Here is a 23804-nt window from a genome sequence, read left to right on the forward strand (position 1 = left end):
TTGCCCTCCCGACTGGACGTAAAGTGGACACGCTCGGTGCCACCTTTTGGTTTGTAGTTTTTTGTTTGTTTATTTTTTGGACAATAAATACAGTATTTTTGGAACTTATACCTCGAGTCTGTGTGCTTGCATTTGGGTCCTGGAAAAATACTCCACCACATAACAAAATGTGGTTTTGCAGAACTGTCCCGACTCGAGATTGAAAATGGAAAGGGAACACCCGAGTCAGCCGTTGTATCAACTCATCCATCAAGCCCACCTCCTTCTAACTATGAAAATTTCATATTGTATCGACGTCATCTAAACTGCATCACTTTTCCAGCTTACGTTTGTGTGGCTACCATGGCTGAGGATCTTAATTGACTTTCCACGGACATTGTTGCTGTGGTCCCTTTGAGTGATTTTAACACATTACATATCCCCTCTAAGTTATGCGGCGTTATGAGGCTGTGGTCATCTCAAGTAGGACACCGTAGACAGCAGATTGTCGTTATTTAGATGACAGCTAGAGATCACTTGGGTTGTTACAAGCTGCAAGCACAAAAGACCCATGGGGTCATTTTTTTGGAGGAGGACAGTCTCTAATTTTAGCCACTTGGGTGCAGCGGAAACAAGCTGTGAACACATACAGCACTGAGGTATCATCAGCTTTTATGCTGATGAAGTTATACTCACCTATGCAGTACATCCAGCACTTCCATTAGCCATAATTTAGTCATGTTTAGACCAATTGGCCAATGTAAGTCCAGTGTTCAGTTTTTCTTTTGGCGCCCACTGACATCTAAGGGAAATATCAAGCTTCACTATATTCACCGGCTACTTGCTGACAGCATCTGCCTGGTTTTTCTGAAAACAGTTGCCCTATGTGACTGGAAATGACACTATGATAGCAGAGAGAGTGAACCAAAGCAGTAAGTTACTGACCAGACAGCTGAACACTGAGCCAAACCTCACTATAGAGCTCTGTAAAGCCAGTGAAAGTGTGGATTCAGCTAATTATTTTTTTAATAAAATGTTAGTGTAAAACATGTGTTACACCTTCTTTAGTAGTTTTACCTTTTGTTCACTCAAACTGGAAAGAGAAACAAAATTATGCTCCTATTTGACAGCTACAAACTACAAAAATTAGACGTTAGAAAAAAAACTTGAATGGTATTTCTGTAGCTTGTGTTATCTCATTATTCCATCAACTCATTATTCCAACCATGTCTGTGAAACGACATGTTGAATCCTCCAGTTGTTAGAAAGGACAGGAGAAGCTGCTGGGATTTACTTTGTGGCAAAAAGTAAGGAGAGCCAATAATAGCATGGCTACCATGAGATGAGTAAAGCGGCTTTGACCAATTATTTCATAATAACAATAAATCAAATGTGACTGTGAAAAGGGCTTGCTCACAGTAATGAAACCAGAGATAATCATCCCCTGACTGTGCACTTTCCACAAAAGTTCAAATTTTTTTTAACCACTTGTGTGGTTTTTGGTCCACAGCCATAAAGTTGTCTGTAACACACGTAATACAATCCATTCGGTATCACAAAGCCTAATCTCAAATGAATGCTATAAATTCACTCATTTCAAGGTATGGGATCAAATTAGGGTCATAAAGATTTTGTGCTTGTGTAATGATGTTCACAAATGATAAAATAAAATGTTTTCTCTCCAGTTACTTAGTGTGTTGAGTTTGGCTATACTTTAACTAGACACTCAATATTACTGTTTGATAAATGGCAACTAGGATTTAAACTAAACCCCATGATTTTCCATGATTTGGCATACAAAAATTTTTTATCAAATCCTCTGACTTTAATGTCTGGAACTTACTTTTTATAATTCCATGATATTCCAGGAATTTCAGTGGAATCCGTGTATATTGTGAAATGTAGTGATACACCAATATACAGCATAGTACAATAGTATAACATATTAATTGGCAAAACAAACCAATAAGGTCAAATATGAGAATAACATTATACTAAAGGATATATAGTAGATATATAGTCATATAATAAAATACAAAATATTAAAATATTCACAGTAAATACTGTACTGAGTTGTATAATAGTATAAGTAGCATCATATAACATATAATAGCATCATGTATACACTTACACACTTACACATGTATACACTTACACACGATGTTAATGTTGTGTATTTTGTGAACTCATATTCCAAACATTGTGAGAGATCTGTGCTCCCTGTGATACTGATGTTAGAACAGAGGACAGCTTGAAAGCTGATAGGGACTTGACAGGTATGTTCCGTGCAAACACATGCAATTAACCCTCCTGTTTCCCAGAAGAGTTCACCTCCGGTCCTGCCATGACGCCCCGGCAGACTGCAGGTGGACGGCGTAGCCAGAATGCACAAGAATCAAAGTGCCTCCAGATTGGATGGTCAGCTGGCAATGTTCTGATTGGCTAGTCAGCGGGCAACATGCTGATTGGCTGGTCAGCTGCGGTGTAAAAACAGGGTCAAAATTCGTCCGTCATTTTGTAGCTCGAGTCGCACACAAAAGTAGAACATTTGTGTGTCCCTCTTTGTACTTTGTACAGGCACAAAAACCTTTTGCACTCTGTGTGCACAAAATTTGTTTGCGCAGACAGAAAACATGTTTACAGGTGCAAAACAGTTTCACACATTCACAGATTTGATTTTGTGAGAAAAGTTTTCTTTTACAAGCTTACACAATCAGATACAAGCATGCGCATTTATTTTTACGTGCACACAAAATGTGAAATATAAGTGCAGACTGAAATGATTTGTGAACATCATTTCACAAGCACAAAATCTTTAGGACTCTAATTTGATCCCCCATTGAGGTGTCTGTATGCAACTGTTTGCTAACACATTCATCACATCAACTTTACATTACTCACTGGTTCGTGAGCTGCCGGTAGACAACCATGGGAGGTGTAAGGGGTGGATCTGATCAATAAATTAATTACAGAATCTTCTCAGAAGGACCACGGGGACACTGACACCATAATGGTCGAGAAAATGTATTGACTTTAAATTTCATGACAGAAAATTACGCTTTTTAATTAGACTACTGGAGCCAGCCCCTGGTGGCCCTCAGTGGCATTGCAGTTTAAGCTACCTCCAAATTGTCTTCACTTTTCAGACCCAGTGACTACATCCATTTCTCTACAGTGTATAGTTTACAGCCTGTTTTGCTGCCCCACAGTGGTCAGGTTGAAGATGAGGGAAATATTGTCTATATTGAGGTTAGTAGAATATTATTTTTATGGTACAATCAAAGGCAAATATTTTTTTTTCTACTTTAAAACACAAAATACTTGTAGTGGCACTGAATGCTGATATTGATTTTACGTAATGCTTCAGTATTCATCTTAAGATGCCATATATACAAATATATTAGTAAAAACCATACTTGTACTTTAATACTTTAACTACATTTTGAGGGTAATACTAAAATAGCTTTCCCCAAGTAATAATTGGCATACATTGTTTTTGTATTTTGACATTACTTTTACTTTTGTTTTTTTTACTAAATGATTAAAATACTTCTTCCACCACTGCTGCTTTGCAACAATGTACTGTTTTAATTATTGAGAAAATGTCAGGATGGTAGGCAGCATGAATAAACAATTCAACTTCCACCCCAAAAACATGGTTTTAATTTTGTAGCATCAACACAACACTTGCTTTTTTGTATTTTTGACCCACCGCAATTTACTACACTGCACATATTTCTAAGTATGATAAGCAGGCCACAATTTGCCAAGATATGGCTGAAGAAAAGCTATTCATCAAAATAATATGTATTCATCAAAAGGTGTGGATCGGTGGTTTAAACTGTTCCTGCATTGCATGAAGGGCCTTGGCTCAACTCCCAGCTCCTGATCTCACCTGCTGCAAGCTGGGAGGGACCCCTGCCTCTAACCCTGAGAAGGAAAATGGCTGGTGATGTGTGTATAATCTAGTGCAAATAGGTACAACACTTACAAATAGCAATAAATAGGTAAAATGGTGACATCATACAGTACGTATAGTCAAGCTGCTCTATTAGCATTGTCCAAACACTGAATTGCTGAAAAGTTCAATTGACAAGAAAATATGATACAGTAACACAACTCATTGGGATAAGCAGTGGATATGTTGCTAACCATCATATTTGGAAGGATCGAATGACACATCAATAACTAAATCTGAGACATTTATGGAGGGAGCAAAACTCACTCCCTTTTCAGATATTTTAATGTATATTTGGGCTCTGTTTTGGCAAACCTAGTTTATTTTAGAGTTCACGTGGACATGTGTTTACAATATTGTGTTTGTCGAATTCCATGTCTCAAAGGGTTGCTATTCATTTGACAGGAAAAGCCTTATACTATTTAGGCCTACGGCACATTGTCAGGTGAAAAAAACACAGTATCAATCTATATCATATTTCACTTTGAGACATAAAGAGTTGTTTTGTACCGTGCCATGCACTGCATCTGTTGAACCCTTTGTATAATACATCAACCTTCCCTGACAGCAGAAACTGAGAGGAAAACCAACAAAATAAATATTTCACCTGTTTTATGACAGTATGCCATGCATCAGATTCTCCTGTGTGCCCAACGGGTAATAAGTCAAGAGAGAATTGTTAGCGAGTGGCCACAGGAGGGATGGGGGAAGAGTGGGAGGGGCCTGGAATTGCCAGGTACTGATCATCTGGCATCACAGTCAGTGGCCACATGAGCCAAGGCACCAGCCAAATCTCTGAGCACAAACTTGGGTTTGTCCAGAGCATTAAGTTATCTGCATGCGCAAACCTAATGGTTGAGGATAATAGGCTTTTCACACAGCAGACATTTTGACTTGTCATAGGGAAAAACACAGGTGCAGCTAATTATATTATAGATTGCTCAATTCCTTTAAGAGTCCCTTTAAGCCATCACCAGCCAACATGTACAACATCAGGGCTGTGTCTGATATCACTCCCTTGCTTGCTCATTCACAACTCATGTACACTGAATAATTGGCTCAAGTTCGAGTGATCAGTATTTTCAGATTTCAGACACTTACTTTGAGTCATCATCGTCTGGCATTGCATTGTAGGAAATTATTGAAAAGTAGTGTACATTCCATAGACGCTATATTTTTTTTCCCATTTTGAATTTTTTTAAAGATTTTAATTGCTACATTGTACACTCAGAATTCAAATGAAATACACCAAATTTTTGTTTAGTGCATTTCATAATTTAGTAATAAAGCAAATACAAGGTTTTTATAAAGTGAATAGGTGGTTTCATATATAAATGCCACCCTCAATGGAAGTCTACTGTAGCTGTAGGTTTTTGTTGGAGCCAGCCCTATTGGCTCCATGATACAATCATCCATGATGATCAAATGATCAATGTGTCAGAATAAGTGGTAGAGTCTCAACTTCTTCGACTTCGGCGACACTAATCCTACTTTGCCATCTTTCATGGCCTGTGTGATGTCATTGGGAACAAGGTAGCTACCTTGCATATATGTATGAGACACCAACAGGCCATAACAAATAGGAAACGGGTTGAAATACTACACAGTGGATGTCTTAATCTGAAAACAAACAAGCAGTGTGTCGCGCGTTGACTGCCGCCACTCGCACCAATAAGATGCACAGCACAGCAATGCGTGGAGACCACACAAAGCATAGAAAAAAAACAATGTGATGGATACGTTGCCAACTGTCCTGGTATTAATGGTCGTGGGGTCGTACAGATCAAGATTTTTCTCGACCTCATTAACTCCTCTCCTCTCACCCACTGTGAGACTGCAACAATAAGAGGTGAGGAAGTCGATTGCAAACCTGGGGCTACAACAGGAGCAGAGTAGAAGATGAAATGATACGGGAGCTGTGAAGTTCAAAAAAGCCTTTTCTCTGGGAGGAAAGGTTTTTTCAGGCACGAGAATGCTGGAAATAGTAATAGAGTTGGGTGAGGTGTTGCTGGGCGGCGTTCCTACGCGTAACTAGCAGCCATTTGTAGGAATACATGTGACTGTTTTGCCCTTTAGACGTGAACTTAACATGTGACTCCAAAAACACATTTTTGCTCATTAATAATAATGCACTCCTTAGCTTTGGAGCTAACACTCTGACCACTGCTTATGTAATAGCAGAGAGACATGGTTTAGTCCATTCCTCCCTCTTTTGATCTTGCAGTTCTGAATTTTCTCTAAACTACCTATACTAACTAACCATATCAAGTATAGCATATAACCTGCTTTGTTTCCCAACAAATCTTGAGCTAACTTTACATGGGAAGAAATCAAATTAGTCCAGAAAACCTGAAAGCACCTGTATGGGTGTTCAAAGCCCTCAATTAATGGTAAATGCTGTTATAGTTTTCTTAGGCACTGCATTTAGTGGAATTGGAATTGATGTTACCTTGACATTTAGTGGTACATTTTTAATTCAGATTCGTCTTTAAAAGCCTATCATATTTGTGTTTCTTTTCTTAAGTGTGTCACACAGTACTTTCAACGGTTGCGTGACACCGAGTATATAAATGGCTTAATTTATCTCAATCTAGTGTTGTGGGTGGTCTTTAATTGATGTGAAATCTGCGTGCTGCAATCTGTGCTTTGTGATGACCTGCTGATCATTTTCACATTATATTCTGAATCAAGCTGTCACTAATTTTGATTTATCCCCATAACACATGTGGAGCATAACATCATAATACACGCTGCTGTACTGTTAACATGTGGCTTTTCACTCAAAGGCACACAAACTCACACCATCTCACCTAAGAAGTGAAGTTGTGAGGTGTTTTTTTTTTTCCCACAGCACTTCTGCTGAGAATGTGGGACACATCGTTCACACCCAGATGCCCGGATGGTTTGCCACAGATCAGAATTCCATTGGAGTCGTGGGTGGATTGTTACGAAAATCCCTTTAATCATTATTTAGTGGTGTTATTGGATGAATAATTAATTGTACGTGGCATGATGAAGAATATTACACTTCAACTTCTCAGAAGCTCTGGGTCTAAAAAGTGAAACCAGTGTGAAAGTGCAATACTACTGAGGGTCCACTACGGGCTGTCTCCAAAAATCTTCTAACAGACTCCTATTCAAAAAGCGTAATCTTTTCTCATGGAATACAAACGCAATACATTTTTTCAACAAATCGTCATGGTGTTATTAGCGAAATACACTCCTTCTGATCAGTGTTCTGGTGGTCCACCTGAAGATAATTAAATAATGAATTACATGTTAGGCCTCAAAGAGAGGTATGTTTGGGGGCATGCCAAGTTTAACATGCAGGTAGAGTCCAGTTTCTGTATACGTGAACAGGTATAGTGATTATTAGTCACCTGTCTCCACCCCAACTCATTCAAATATGGTCACTTGTGGCTCCAAAAAAACCTGAATGTTAACAGCCAAACAGACTTCCAAAGTCTTCCAAATTATATTTCACAAACCAATGGGTGACATCATGGTGGGTTACCACTTGAGTGGTTTTAGGGACTTAAATCAAATAAGGATGCATTCAAAGAAAATTCCATTCATTGATCTACCAAGTGACCTTATAAAAAAAATGCAGTAAACTAAGGAAAACACCAAATAAAATATTTATTTCAATTTTAATTAAATTCCTTCTATTGATGAACAAGCACAGGGTCATGTTTTGAGCTTCAATCTGCACATTTATCCTTTAATTCATTCTGTCCAATTGTTTGTGCGTACATGTTCTTAAGGTGCATGCATTAACAACTAGGGAAAGCTTCTGAGTGAGGAATACACTTGAATGCTTACTGAACTACAAATATCTCACAAGTAAAGTGAAAGGTTCTTAAGAAGTTTAAGAAGAAGGTTTGAAATCATAGCGATAGAGGACATTTTCTGGGGGCTGCAATGTTGCCTGTTTGCTGTCCTTATGATAACACTCTCAAGTTGAAAGTGGGATGTTCCCAAATGGGAACTTTTAAAAATGTCCAGCTGCCTGAATGCACAATGTTGCCCTCACCTGCAGGCAAATAGAATCACCTGCACTGCTCCTCCTACCCAATCTTCTCACTTGTTCCCCATTACCTCGACTCCTGCATTGCCCACATTCCAGTTGGTTTTCCCTTGTTCTCCACCAGATTGTCATTGTGCCATGTTCCTTAGTTTTCCAGCGCTCTGTTCTTTGCCTGCCTGTTTTGATCCTGATTATGTTTCCAACCTTGACAGCAGTTTTGGATTTTGCTTCAACCCGTCCCTTCGTACTTTGTTTGGATTTCTACATACTTGTTTTTTTTAAGTATAGATTATTTTACATCTGCCTCCTGCGTCATGCTCCTTGGGTCCTTTATTCAATGAATTAGTTTGATATGATTATTTAAAGCCTTGAAGGTTTGTTCTAGAGGCCTTTGAGGCAAGATGAAAAAGAAAACAGTTGCAGCCAGTTTTTATGTTTATCATAACTTTTATATAGATGGATGAGTAGGTGTTCAGACAGGTTAGCTAATGTGGATATACGCTAAAACTTGTTCGAACTTTGCTTGCTTGTAAATAGATATATCAGTCCATGGAATAAACTAATTACACAAATTAATTTTATGTAATCAATTACAGACACCAAAATACAAGATTATCATAATAAAACTGTATGGGCCTGTTTATGATACTATCAAAAAAAAGTTCCAAACAAACATAAGGTGCTCATAGCAGGTCCATATACATATTTGTTAAAAATGAAAACAATGACACAGTATCCAGACAGGCAGCTATAATTTCAAATGAGACATATCCCACCCATGGGCCACAGTTTAAAAAGCCCTAGTCTATGAAAGCCCAGCAACTTCCTAAAACAAATAGATTTGATATTCGAGTGAGTGTTTACAGCCAGCGGACCGTTCTTGTCTGCTTTATTTACTACTGCCATTTGTTGCCTCCTTGCCAGCTGCCACTTAAATGTATTTACTTCTACCTAAATTCATCAATTGATCAAATAGGGTTTGCATTAAAAACTACGTTTCTAGAATTAAAAAAGGAGTCCATACTGAGTGTCAGTAAGATCTATGTAACTGTTAAAAGTCGGGATACAAAACAATAATGGAAAAATACAATTCACAATTGCATTACAACATATTGCATGACTAGAGGTTTTTTTCTGTATAACAGAAGCAGATCCACAGGGAAAAATTGTTGGTTTGAGGTGTGTGTGATTTGACAGTTTTGAGACAGCCCCTGACTGTTTTCCCATCCCCTGTTGTGCAAAGAGCAAAATGTCCATAGATAGATACAGAGATAGATCAAGTTTCGTTTGGGGGAGAATGAAATACTAAAACATATGGGTCTGGCCAAACTCCATTGAGGATTGTTTCCAGTCGATTTATTCTTGTCGGGGTAAACCTTGGGTCATATTTTTGTTCCCAGCGCAACGCAGACCTATTTTGGTGACATATTTTCCACACATGCACCAAGTAGGGCGGAACAGCGCAGCAGGGGGTGTGTCATTGATCAGCTGGTGTATTGGAGTTTGGGTATCAACTTTGAGGTGAACTCGCGCCTTATGCCTCCGACAGCTCCGACCAGGTCAAACTCAATGGCGCAACGAGCAGAGAGCTATTTCTGTGGCTTTAGTGGGCAGAGCGTACATGAGCAGACCTGTCCAAAATCACACCCACAGGCTTGGTGGATGTCCCACATATTTAAACATTTTATATAAATATTTAAACTATATTTTTTTCATGCAACGTTCCAATTCAGTTAATTATATGAAAAGTTGACCGGACTTTTGTCTATTGAATCAGATGTTAATCAAGCAGTTGGCGTACATCATTATGCAGCAGCCAATCACAGACATGAAATATAAAAGACACTCCAGTAACTACAAATTAATTGTAATTAAATTACACATAAAGGGATAACAATTAAAAGGCCTTTTCATCTACTCATCTGGTTTAGTGATCAAGGCTTGCAAGTGACACTGCATCATTTACACAGGTGAGTTTGTAACACACAACCTAAGGTTGGTGTTAAAACACACAAGGAGTTCATTTGGAACAAGGAAGACAACTATAGAACAAATGAAATGCTACAAGTAGTCCTGTGATTCAGCAATATCGGTATTTTAGGAAACTGTTCATCCGGTTACATAACTCCAAATATTAACATTTTTAACTGTAGTCCCCCTTAAAGAAACGCGCACCGTGCACAGTGGTATATCTCACAGACAAAATCATATTTACATCAAATGAACCATTCAAAAAGTTATTTTTTTATCACCCCAAAGTAAACTATTATTCCATAATAAACTAAATCTGTATTTATGTGGATCAGTAAGTTTCACACTGCTCCTATGCGAACAAAATTCAATGGACACAGAGAAGCTATACCTTTCATTAATAAGGACTCCAAGTCTCGTCACTTGATCAAAATCAGTACCTGAGTTACACAGGTCCGGGGGCATCTGTGATGTTTTACGCATGTGCAATTTGAGCAAAAGCACACATTGCAGTTTGTGACAAATTATTGGGAATAATAAAAAAAAAAAAAGCAGCAGGGAGCCATACCCCATTCATGTGAGTGGTGGGGAGCAATGTGTTGTTGCAGGTGAGAAACTTTTAAATGCACTGTGAGGGCACATTTTGATGTTGGAGAACTTATGTGCCATAGCAGCACAGTTCAGACCATTTGCATTGAAAGTAATGCACATTATAACTCGTGGGGGACCTCTCTGGGGGAAGAATTACTGAAGCATTTTAAGGGTCTTGCTGACTTCCAGATGATGATTTGTAACACTTACTCATTAGAGTTATACCTTCCTCCTGCTGCGTGCACTTCACAGTCTCAAAACTGATCTACATGGTAACATTAATTACCTCTTCCCAAGCCTGTGATCAGCCCCTGGAGGCCGACTCATAGTCTAATAAATTTGGTGATAGAGCCTGAAGCTCAAAACAAGTATGTCAGTTTCCTGCACGGTAAAGTTTGGATAGCAGTGCCGGTCAGTTTCTTCTTCATTCATAAGAAACTGACAGTCCTGTGCGTCACAGCAGTGTTAAAGAGAATGAGAGGAGCTGATTTGATTAGCTACAATTAAAGTCGGATGAGATACACCTTTTAATTATGGAGTCCGCCTCATAGACCACCGCGCCCTGCTGCGCCAGAGTTACGCTTGCGCTCATGTTAACCAAAATACCAAACAAGTTGGCCACACCTATCTGCGCTGGTGCAAAAGTGCACTGCGTCTGGCGGATGAAAATAGGGCCCCTTGAGTTGTTTTTTGAAAATTGACCACCATATACCATTTGTATAGTCGCCGATTGGTCCACCCTTCAGAATTGCTGAGCGAACCTTAATGCAAACAGGGTCTCCAGACTATAACCACAGCAAACATTGAATTCGTGAGAAATAGTTGGGCAGAGCCAGGCAAGTTTCTTAATAGCTTTTGAACAACAGTGCAGCTCTATGCCAGATACGAAATATCAGGCTTTGGATACACACAAACAATATTAGGCCAATTTATTGTAGATTTTGGTCTTTTCATTGGATTTGACAGTAAGAAAAATAACCTAGAGGAAGACTACTGAATATGATTGGTCAATTGACTAAATGTTTCTATTTTTGACCAAATTTTATCTAAATATCCAGTTTCAAACATGTATGTAATGTTTTAAGACATGCCACCTCACAAAAACCCAGTAACCTTAACTAAGTTTCAGACGGTGGAGGGTTAATTCGCTTCCTTACTTTTTTAAGTGATGTTTAAGAAATAATTTAAAAATTTATGAAATTGGCATATTCTCTCCTTTGTCAAGAGATAGATAAGAAGTTTCAAATGTCCATATTTGTACGATAAATATGCAGTTACAGCTTATTTAAGATTGGAAACAGTCACCCTGGCTGGTAATAAAACCTACCTACAATACTAACATGTTATATCTCGTTTAATCTTTAATCAGCACAGACATGGTGTTCTCACTATTTATTGGCCAGGAGCAGTAACCTTCTGCACTAACAAACATGATCTATACACATGCTCAAACAAGGGACCCATCTGCATCTACACCTACACCTAAACTTACCCAACCACCCACCAGATGCTTCATTGTGAGAAATAATTTGCAGAACTTCAAGTCTTCAAAGACACCTCCATTCCAACTTTCAGGGCTTTTTTTTTTTTCTTTCTGTTTAATTAAGTCTTTAATTCTGCATTTAGTGAAACACTTGCCTCTCTGCTGTTTACTGCTTGAACAATGAAGACTTCACTCCTTTGGTTTTTAAATAAATGTGAGATATCATACATTATGCAGTGCAACTGGATCTCTACAGCTGTTCGACATCACCTTGGACACTGAGTCCGCCACCAAATTAATATGAAATCTTCCTTCCATTATGAATGAGGGCCAGGTGTGCCTCATTAAATCTGAGCCCTCTAATGCCTAAAACACACACACACACACACACACACACACACACACACACACACACACACACACACACACACACACACACACACACAGATACACAGCATGTTGAGCGCCGCAGTGTGAAGTGCGTGCTGCCCTTGACTAGTTGGTGACAGACACTGAGAGAGGCAGGGTGAGGGCTTGGTGGAATTCATAACATCAGGCCTGTTACTGCACTTTCACTATTAAAATGTGAAGCAGAGGATTAATTTATGGACATTAATTATTGCTTCTCTCTAACGGCACACTTTTAAGAGGCCAGTCTGATCCTGGTGTGGCTGTAGTGAGACATTTTAAGAAATGCTGTCAAATAAATCATGCTGTTTGTGCTGACACCTTACAGTAATGTGATTACAGCACATTAGATGCCAGGAAAGTCAGAGGACCACCAGGCTCTTCACTGCTCTACATCTGCAGCCTGCTACTGCTGCTTCATTTGTAGGAGGCATAAATCCGTCACATTGAGTGCACCGGGACATATTGTGCATTGTCTGTCTTTCCATCTGGAAGACCAAGTTTTGATTTCACTGGTGGGACCTGCAGCGACAGAAGCCAGATGATTCGGGATGATTCAAAGCCCAGCTGGTGGACTCCTCTGGAGCGGACGGCTGAGCCATGGGAACACAACTACAGCTCGCGTAGTCCTCCATCTGCCGTCCAGGAGGGACCACTTCAGAGAGCTGGCTGACACCCAGTGCAAGCCTTGTGCCCTGCCCAGCACGTCCCTCCTGCCCCGGGGCCTCATCTGAAGTTGTCAGGCCGACCCCTTGGTGGCACAGTGCCAACCGCACTGCTGGGATCACAGCTGAAAATAGCCCACCAATTCATCATGGTAGCATTTGTGCTGCATAGGCACTTTTCTTAATTTTGTGATGTTTTAGAGTGACCCAGGGACACCGCTGACATCTTCAGTAATACCATTATTCCATGCCATGGCCGTAGACCTTCATTAGGACTCTCAAAAGTCGCTGCATCAGGAGATACTTGTGGTCTTAATTAACAGATATATGGAGTCATTAGTGTCTGCTGTCTGGGAGTTGGCCTATACCTGAGCACAGTCAAATCTTTAGCTCAAGGTCAGGACCTCCAGACTGCACAGCTGGAATCCCAACAGCCCGACTTCTCAGACCTCTCAGATGCCATCAGCTTGACCCCAGTATGCAGGCTGCAGCTGGTGCTCCTCCTGCTCCACTTGGCTGGAGAGGGCCACAGCCAGCGTTTTTTTTTTCTTGGGTACCCTGATTAAAGCCCAGCCCAGACTTCACTTCACATAACCCCGGATTTAGCACTGAAGGTAATCAAGCAGTTCACAGGGAAGGTACCAGATCCAAAAAAGCATTGTGATGGTGCAATTGATTGCAGGACAAACTGTGTACATTTCATTACTATGTCTTTAACTTTGCATCCTTGATGACTGCATTTAAAAATGTATTTGTTGCAATTAAACACTTAAAAAGCATGCAATCCCACAAAACCCAATTTACTCAGCATTAGAACAGGTCTTTGAACATTTAAAAAAAAGTAATAGACTGTCAAAGTAGACTGTAATTCAAAAAGAACACCCTGATTAAAAACAATGAGGGTTCATGCGGGACCTTTTAAATTACATACGGAGCAATGCAACTATGGATATGTCATATTGTCTGATACTGTTGCTGCAGAGCCTTTTATGTGAGGCAGGAAGTGTGCTGTCTGGCCCCCTCCACACTGTGAATGGACCGGTTCCTGCCCCGACACTTCACTCATCTTGATGAGCTGTCTGCCTTGAAACAGCAGCCAGCCCACTGAGGTAACCTGCGTCTGGATAGAAGACCAAAGGGGAAGTAGATGTAGAGAAGCTCCTTGCTCTCCCAGACAGATGCTGTGTTCATGTCCTTGCCTTAAAAGCCACATCACTTTCCCTATTTGGCCACAGCAAATGTTACCCAGAAAAATGTTCCAAACATCACTGAAAAGCCCTAGACTGATGTACAGAATATCCTCATTATATGTACTGCACTTTGATGTTATGCAACCTGAGCTTTAGGGTCATCATTTTAAATTAGACCTTCATATTAGATCAGATCAAATTATATTATAATTAAAGACAATCATAAGATGAACAGAGATAAAGAGATTGCATTAGATTGACCATGTATAGTGAAGATCCGGTTCGTACACCAAGCAAAAATAATAATTCCATTCATTATCTATACCCACTTTATCCTGAACAGGGTTACAGGGGAGCTGGAGCCTATCCCGGCTCACTTTGCCCAAAGTGAGCTGGACAGGTCCACAGTCTATCACAGGGCCAACACTTATAGACAGACAGAAACAAAGACCATTCACGCTCTCATTAACACCTAAGGGAGATTTGTTAAATCACTAATTAACCTGAGGTGCATGTTTTTGGATGGTGGGAGGAAGCTGGAGTACCTGGAGAGAACCCACACAGGCACAGGAAGAACATTCAAACTCTGCACAGAAAGGCCCAGGCCCAGTTTCAAACCTGGAACTTTCTCGCTGTGAGGCGACAATGCTAACCACTGCACCACTGTGCCGCCTAAAACAATAATCATTCAAAACAATAATCATTTACATAATGATTATACAGATGATCAGTGTGCACTATACAGCCGATGCTTTACGAGGATACTGAGGTTAATGTATTTGAGTCATAATGTACTATCAAAAGAAGAGCAGCTGCAGTTGTAAGGGACCTCACAATACAATAAGCATTATTGGGACTACAAAGGTTTTCTTTTTCTTTTTAACGTTTTCTTTCTGTTGATATTTTAAGTTTTCAGGAAGAAATAATTTATTTTCATGCTACAATCTTCCACGAGATTCTTGTATATCATAAATAATAGGTGCCATGTTAACGACTGCTTTTTCAAAATTTTGTGACATTAATAAATCCAGTGAAATACAATAATATTCCATCAACATGTCTCTTGTTGTTTATGAAATCCTTCCTGAAATGCATATGGAATGAGGAGACAGAGACACTAGTTAAGCAGTAGAGTATTTATCCTATGTGATAATTACACCACATAATGTTGTATGTCTGGAAAGAGTGCATCAGACATGCAGCAAGGGCGCACGTGCCTAAGTAATTCTAACCCCGAGTGTATTAATGATGCATGGAGTGACCTAAAGCTGTGCGTTTTTTTTATTAATCTTGTATAATGTGTTAACTCACACTACATGTTTTAATTGGCCTTTTGGCACGACGACAATTCTACTGCTTTCATGCTTGCTCTGTACACATCATTGGATGGGTCTTACTGATCGAAAACATGAAACCACAGACTGCATATGAAGATAGATGAAAACTCCAGGTTTGAAAAGTGAAGATGACGCAGTCACAAGCAGCCACAAGCAGTTGGCTCCAAAAAAAAAAACTGCTGGCACTAACAGATTCCCATTCAAAAAGTGTAAAATGTTCTCATGAAATATAAAGTCAATAAGTTTATCCCACAAGTCATTATGGTTTAATTTGCTCAATTCACTCCTGATTAGTGTTCTGGTGGTCCTTTTGAAAATAATTCCATATTAATTTAGATATTAGGCCTCTGAGAGAGGTATGATACCATCTTGGTTCCAACAAATCAAGATGGAGACAAACTGACCCTTCACAAAACTGTGTGACTTCACGGTGGGTTGCTGCTTGTGTGGCCAGTGAGCAAATGTCCCCCCTGAGTTACTGGAGGTTCAGGCAGGTCTTGGCACCTCCTACTTCCTGAGTCACCCATTAGGCAGGATATAAAAGCTGTACCAAATGAGCTGCTGTCAGGCTGCTTTTCCCTTCTTGTGTCTGAGTGCTCTGTAAATTGAGATTCGCAGTGATCTGGTAGGTGGTTTTAAGGTTCAGTCTTGAAGTAAAGCTTTGTTTGTTTGTTTGTTTGTTTGTTTGTTTGTTTGTTTGTTTGTTTGTTTGTTTGTTTGTTTGTTTGAACTCCAGACCCAGCTCCTCAGGGAGGCCCAAACCAGGTGTGAGCCTGTCGAAATGGAGGAGGAGGCATGACGTTCAGGCCAGAAATGAAAGCCAGTGCTGTTTTGTTTTGCTACTGTTTTGTGTTTCTTTATTTCTGTGGTATTGTTTAGTTACATTACTTTTATTGGTGTTAGTTTCCTGTTCTTTACTCAACTGTTTTTGGTATTTTCAACCCAATAATTTAATTCCCATGATAATGTACTTGAGTTAAGTTTGATTTTCTTCTTCCTTTTAGGAGTGCTTGGGGCTGGCTGCAGTGTGGCCGCCCAAAGGGTGATGGGTTTGGTGACTGGTGTTTTCACCTGCTCCTCACATTCTCAGTTGTGTGCTTGGAGGTATGTCCCCCACTCAAAGCAGCGTGATTTGCAGCTTCAAATATTATAGTCTGTCTGTTCTGCAGCGTTCAGTCCAAGTTCAGTTTTCCATCCCACGAGTATTAGCCCTTTTTGCCACAACATACAACTCCAGTAACAAAGCTCCCCTTAGTTTATGTTGTATCAAGCAGCCATGGGGAAAATTATGGAATAGTGAAACCATTCACACTGCCAGACAACTGACCAAAAATTACTATCAACGTGATCGATTACCGAGTGTGTCTGCTCTGCTTATTCAGCTGGTTTGGGTGGAGCTCAGCTGTGTGACTAAATGCTAATAAACATGAGCAGCTCTAGGACACTTTCATTTTGTCAAAGTAGCTCTCAAAGGAAAAAAGGTTGGAGACCCCTGGCCTGCAGCAATGAAGCAGTGAGCCTGGAGAGGTGCTTTAAGTGGCATTTAAGTTTCCAAAAGGTCAAACATCACTGTCCAAAACACCAAAAAAGGCACAGCAGGTTAGCCATGCAACCATGGCTTTTCTTTGACACTGGTGATGTTGAATTTTTTCCTGGAGGATCAGACTGTCGACACCAAGTTCTACTGTGATGTTCTGAGGCATCTGAGGGAAAACATTAGGTGCAAATAACCTGAACAGTGGCGCATTGGCACTTGGGTTCTCCAAGATGACGATGCACCTGCTCACAGGCCACTGAAGACGCACAGTTTCTTAAACATAACAACACAATTGTAACATCCTGGCTCCCTAATACTTCTTTCTGTTCCCCAATAATTTGTCATAGACTTTGATTTGTGCTCGCTCCTCATGTTTCTGGTGCACAAAACGTGGCCGACGCACCCAGACTACGACTCACAACAGCATATGTAACTCAGATGCTGATTTTGGTTAAGTGAAGGTTTTAGCTTCTCTGTGCTTCATGCATGTTACAGTACTGTGCAACATTCATGGGCAACAGGAGCAGTCTTGGAACTTATTAATCTGCCTATGTATTTCTAAATGGCAGTAATCAGTGCCACAAAACAATGTGATGTCTGTCATCAAAACATACGAGTGTAAAGGTTGAGCTGTAAATATGTTGTCCAAATGCAGTGCAATGCAAATACTTTTTATGCATTTTTGAATTGGTTTTAAGATAATGGGTGTAATTAGAAACCATGGACACTTCACTTGTGGGTGCTAATTAGACAGACAATTTTGATCATTTGATTCATCTGAAAAGGGCAAAACAATGATGCTGTTGTTTAATTGTACTTTTTAAAAGGGGGAAATTGCCATGGACATGCTTGCATTATCAACCTTTGACAAGCACCCACAAACTATAATCTACATTGATTGTATTGATTTTCAAATATTACTTCAACATTGTGCTGTATGTTGCATTCAGCCTTATTTTGAGTGCAGGCAAATTTCATGACATGAGAAATAAAGGAACGATTATTATCATGGATACATTGTGTTGTTTTAATTGTAATGGCTAATGTGTAAACAAAAACTCAAGCACTATTATGAATTCAATGAAAGGGGATTTCATCTCAGACATTGGGATTAACTTCATACTGAGCTAAATCTTTCCCCAAAAACTACCATGTGTAATCATATGCTAATGTTAGCATTTAAATCACATCTAACATTATTACAAACTCGTAAATTACAAGTGGACTTCTTGTCTATTGTCTTCCAAATGAAATGTCTTTGTGTGTATTCTAAACTTGTATTTGAAGTAAGATAAAAAATGTATTACGAGTTACATCATTATAAGTTACATTATTATGAAGGCCATGATAAAAATAGAGGAAATAGTTATCATCCAAAAAAGATTGAAACGATCAAAGAGTAATCATGGCTTTCAAATGCTTTTCATTTGCAAAGATGTATTCACTAGGTGAATAAAGGCAGTTTTATTTCACCAACACACATTCATTTCAAGGTTTCATCAGGTAATTTGTACCTGCTAAGGTCAACACTGCAGCTCTAAGTCTGCATAAAACATTAAACTTCACAATTTTTCTTGCTTTCATTTAAGAACAAATTGCAATGTGGCAGGCTTATAAAGAAAAGGACATTTGCTTTCAAACATGGCAACCAAAAATACTTGAAGTTTCAAAGCTCATTTTTTTACTTGCAAACATCCGTTAATAATGCAAAACCAAGTCAATGGTACATTAAATAAATGTCCATGTTGGTTTAAGAGTTGAGTTTAAAAACTGAAATGAAATAAAAGTTTAGTTTTCCAAGGTCAAAAACTTTCAACCGTTACTGAAATGAAATGAAATTTGAACATAAATTTCCATCTACACTAATCAAGTTCCAACACCTGAAACAATTCACAAAGAACACGTAATATGGTCAAAAGCTCCAGAGAAACCATCAAATGGACGTTGAAGTGTGATTGTTACAAATGTCTTGAACAAAATAAAATACCTCAAATATTATGTCAACTTTTAAAATAAAATTATCTGCATTGATGTGATGCAGGAAGTAATCTCATACCAATTTTAAGTTTTAGTTGTCCTGTTATTTTTTTTTAAAGAACACTAAATCATTTAATAGGTTTATCTGATAGGTGTAATTAATAAGTTAATTCATCTTACCAACTGCAGTTCCTCTGATACCTAAACATTAAATTTAGCAGCATTCAGTTTGATTAATCAGTTCAAAGTCATTTTATGAGGTGTGAAATTGTAAAAGTAGCTTAGTTATGTTAACTGAACTTGAAAAAAGTTTAATAAACTTCAGATATCAAGTTGAATCAGCAGTGACTGTGAATCAACTTTCCTTTTTCATTTTCTCTGTTCTTTAGTCAACATGAAGCCATTTTGTACCGGGGTCAGTACAAAGGCAAACTGTGAGGCTGGTTGCATAATTTATAAGTAAACAGGGGTAGGGGTATCATAGTTAGAATGGTTTTCATTATAATGGAAAGAAACTAGTTCTTAATTTAATCTTGTGTTACAAATAACAGTAAGTTTCCGTCATAAACTGGAAAGTCTGTATACTAGTTTTGTTTTGAGTTGTGAACTATCAGCTGTTCAGTCATTAAACTTATTTTAAATCAAAAGGCGACTTCATTATAAGCTCTAAAGTGGTAAAAAAAAAAAAAAACATCAATTAAAACTCACATTTTAGATTAAATGAACTAGAAATTAACACAACATATGCCTGTGACTAAGGCCTAACTTTCTTGGATCCTTCCAAAAGTGTACATTTCGCAAATTTTAAAAATGGGTCACAAAACCTTAATAAAGAAACTCAGTCATTTCTTGTGTGCAGTACATTTTAAGAATAAACTTGTTTTGGATTTTCAGCCACTGATTTCGGTTGTCCATTCAGTGTTGCCAGAACAATAGGCGCCGGAATTAAACCTTAGAACCTGCCGTCGTAAAAGGTAAATCATAATTGTAAAATAAATGAATATAGTCTGTAAATATAACTCACCTTTTAATTATCATTGAAAAAATGGTTTCTACAAAACCTTTCGATGAGGTTACCTTAAATATTGCTAAGTATGGTTGATTTGCTATTAACTGTTGCTAAGTACCAATGGGTGTACTGACAACTGCACATTAAAAACTTTGAAATTTAAAAATGATTAAATGATGAATTGAAGATTATTTTGGATAGATTTAGTTTGCAGCAGATGAGGCATCCATTTGACACACGACACCAGCAACAAACAAAAGACAAACATGATATAGCACTTATGTTTCAAATAATTACTAAACCATTCAAATAAAATAAACACATAAATGTGGCTCCCAAAGCAACTGTGCAATGTTGCTATGACTTGTTCACTTGATGGCTACTGGAATAAAGCCATTTTCATGCAACTTTGGTCTTCACTTTGGGACTGTAGACCTTCATCCAGAAGGAGGAAGCTGAAATTCACTCTGTAAATAGTGAGAGTCGTCATTGAAAATCTCACCACTTATACGCTCTAACTCTCTGGTGTGCATGGGCGCTGGGGGAAGCTGTGACTCACCGGTCAGCCTACTAGTCCATTTAACAATTTGATTCAGAGTTCCTTGTTCTTTAAAGACAGATTGCCAAAACATGACTCCAAAGAAGAAAAGATCAAATCTATTCAATACAAGCACAGTGGAATAAGGTCATCATGCTTTTGTCAATGTGGACAAATGACGGTTTTCTCACACAAAACAAACTCTGGTGCCGCTTTTTGCACTTTGAAACTTTTAAGCTTTACAATTTGCTTCAAAGTTCAGTTTTGAGTCTGTCATAGTCGCAGGGTATTTGTAAGATTTCTCATAGTCCACTGACTAACCCTGAATGAATATGATTTACTGTGTGTGGCCATGTTTTCTAAAATCAGTTATTTTGGCATTGGTTTTAGATATGACTTGACAAACTGGTCGATGGCCAGGCCACAGCTGCTCTCATTGTCCCAGATTCAGCAAGTTCTGGAGTTAAAAAAATTACTTTTCCTTTGAATATTAAGTGGATTTATTGGGTGAAAAACCGTCCAATCTGGCAACAGTGACTCCAGTGAGCATTACTGGCAGCAGGATGGAGTCTGTTGGATTGAGTGCCTGTATTCATCATAGTGAAGGAACGTGTGAACAGTGAATGGTGTAGTGGTAAAAAGCAATTTTAATGTTTTTTAGACAGTTCTTTTTTAGACAGGGTTAGACATTTCTTTAAACATTAATATACATTTTTGTATTTTGTATCTTATTTTCTAACTTCAAATCTGCAACTGTTCTTATTGCACACGAACAGAGCACCACTCAGTGATGTGCACAGAGAAGGGGCAACCACTAACTTTCGCAAATATTTAAACTTTCAACATCAGCACCTAAGTTACACGTGTTTTTGTGACCACTGGTAGTTGGGCATTTGCAGTTGCGCATTTGCGCAGAGAGCACAACGTCTACATGTGTTTAAAACTCAGAGAAATCAGCAACAGAGACCCTCAAGGAAATATATAATAATGAGACTGGAGATGTGTTGTCAGTGACATTAGCGCCTCAAAGGGGCAAAACGTCACTGTTCAAGACAGAGGAAGGTGCATCAGGTTGGGAGCACAAACGTGGGTTTTCTTTGATATTTGAGGGGTTTCCCATTGTGAGTTTATCCACAAGCCTAAGACTTTCAATTCCAAGTACTTCTATAATATTCTGAGCCGTCTGAGGGAAACAAACGACCTGAACAATACCATAAGGGTTCTTCAACATGACAACACACCCGTTCACAGTTTGCTCAAAAGTTTCTTGCCTGCAACAACACAATCATTTTAATAACACAATCCCCAACACCACTACTCACAGGATTTGGCTTCTTTCTGATTGTGAAATCGAAATTGCGCACGTACAGCTGGTCACAAAAGCATATGTACGAGACTTTTTGATCGCCCCTCGTACAGTGTTGGGTAAAAATAACACAGAAGGGTGCCTAATCATTAATTTAAATGTGCTGTCAGATAATTTGTTTAGCCTATAAGGATAAGTCGATGGCTACAGCTAGTACTTGAATAGAATGCCTGATGGACTAAGTTATGTTGACAGCATTTGATTTGATCCCTTGTTTTTGTCACCCATTCAGTGACAAATAAAGCATCGGCATAAGAATACAGATACCCGCCCAAAGAACTGTATGGTCAGATGTGGGGCACCCAGATGAGGCATTTTGCACTGCTAAGGAAATGTCATTTAGCCTTTATTAAGATGTCATCTTGACTTTATCAGGATGGGGAGCACTGAAAACAAATGCACAGAAAATATTGAGTGGGTGGGTGCGGAGGCCATCAGTGTACTGAGTGAAAAACTGTAAAATAGACATATTGTGAAAAGGATGTTGTGGTCAAGGCTGCAGTGAGGACACCTTCCATTTGATGTTGAAACTAAAAATTATAAATTAATCAAGGTTTAATTATCACATAACATTCACTAATTCATGCAATCTTTCATTAAAAACGTTGTGTTGCCTATTAATGCATCACTGTATCCTTCTACTGTCTTTCAATCAAGGACACATTGTGTCCAAATGTGAAGCTGCTCTGCTGAAATAATTATTTTGCAAAGGATGGATGCTGTTATTATTCAACATAAATTTGAGACAGTACAAAAATTAAATAGCTGCCAGAGAATTTATTATCTATACAATGAAGCCACAATTCTTTTTAAAAAATAGAGATGCAGAGAGAAAGTGAGAAAACAGTCTGCTGTGACTCCAAAACAAAAACACATGCATTGTTATAAAACCTCACATGAGCTCGGTCTGAAATGTACATGCTTCCATTCCTTGCAGTAAGTCACAGTGAAGTCCGAATTATATTATAGAGCTGAATGACTTCAAATCAGTGCCATGAAACAGCGGCTATCGCTGTTTGTTAATGAGGGATTGCCCCTGAGGTGAACACAAAACTAAAGAGCTTCTGCTTAAAATTACACTATAATGAAATGTTAGGAAGTCTGGAAATATACAGAATATGTCAGTTTTTAAAATGTGGGTTGTTCGTTCTTGTGGGTAGTATAAGGAAAAGGCACAGTGATCACACCTCACCTTCTAATCCGTGACATTTCCTCAAAAAAAGAAATGTCATAACAAGATACAATACTTTCATGTTATAATGACATGTTTTTCTCATTATTGAGACAAGTATTTCATCATAAAAGATGCATTTCTTGTTAAAATGACAAACCTTTTGATGGCTTTTTGTCATAACGTAAGTTAGTTGTTGTCATGTCAAGAACGTTTGACATTTGGCTTTACTCTAAAAAAAAAAACCGTATACAAGCACATTGGAGAAAGCGACAATGAAGTCATGTGTATGATTTGAAATGTCTTGAAATGTAATTTAACAATGATGACAGTTTTGTAAATGTAAATACTTAATGAAATGTAGGTTTAAACTGTAGCCTGTAGCCTCAATAGTAAACCTAGTGAATATGGAAACTTAGAGGCACTACCAGTCTTCCAATTTTAAACGTTGATACCTCATATTGCATTTTTATTTATTTGTTTAAGCTGGTGTTGTTGTGAAATTGCAAAATGTGTTTAACATGTTACTGTATAGGAGTGGTGGTTTTGCAGTTTTTACTTGTTTGCCGCAAATCAGCTGCTGTCTATGTGTTAGCC

This window comes from Brachyistius frenatus, unplaced genomic scaffold (assembly GCF_029030835.1).
Source record: "Brachyistius frenatus isolate BFR_SWC_R1_liver_20210118 unplaced genomic scaffold, ASM2903083v1 Contig_4, whole genome shotgun sequence".
NCBI lineage: Eukaryota > Metazoa > Chordata > Actinopteri > Embiotocidae > Brachyistius > Brachyistius frenatus.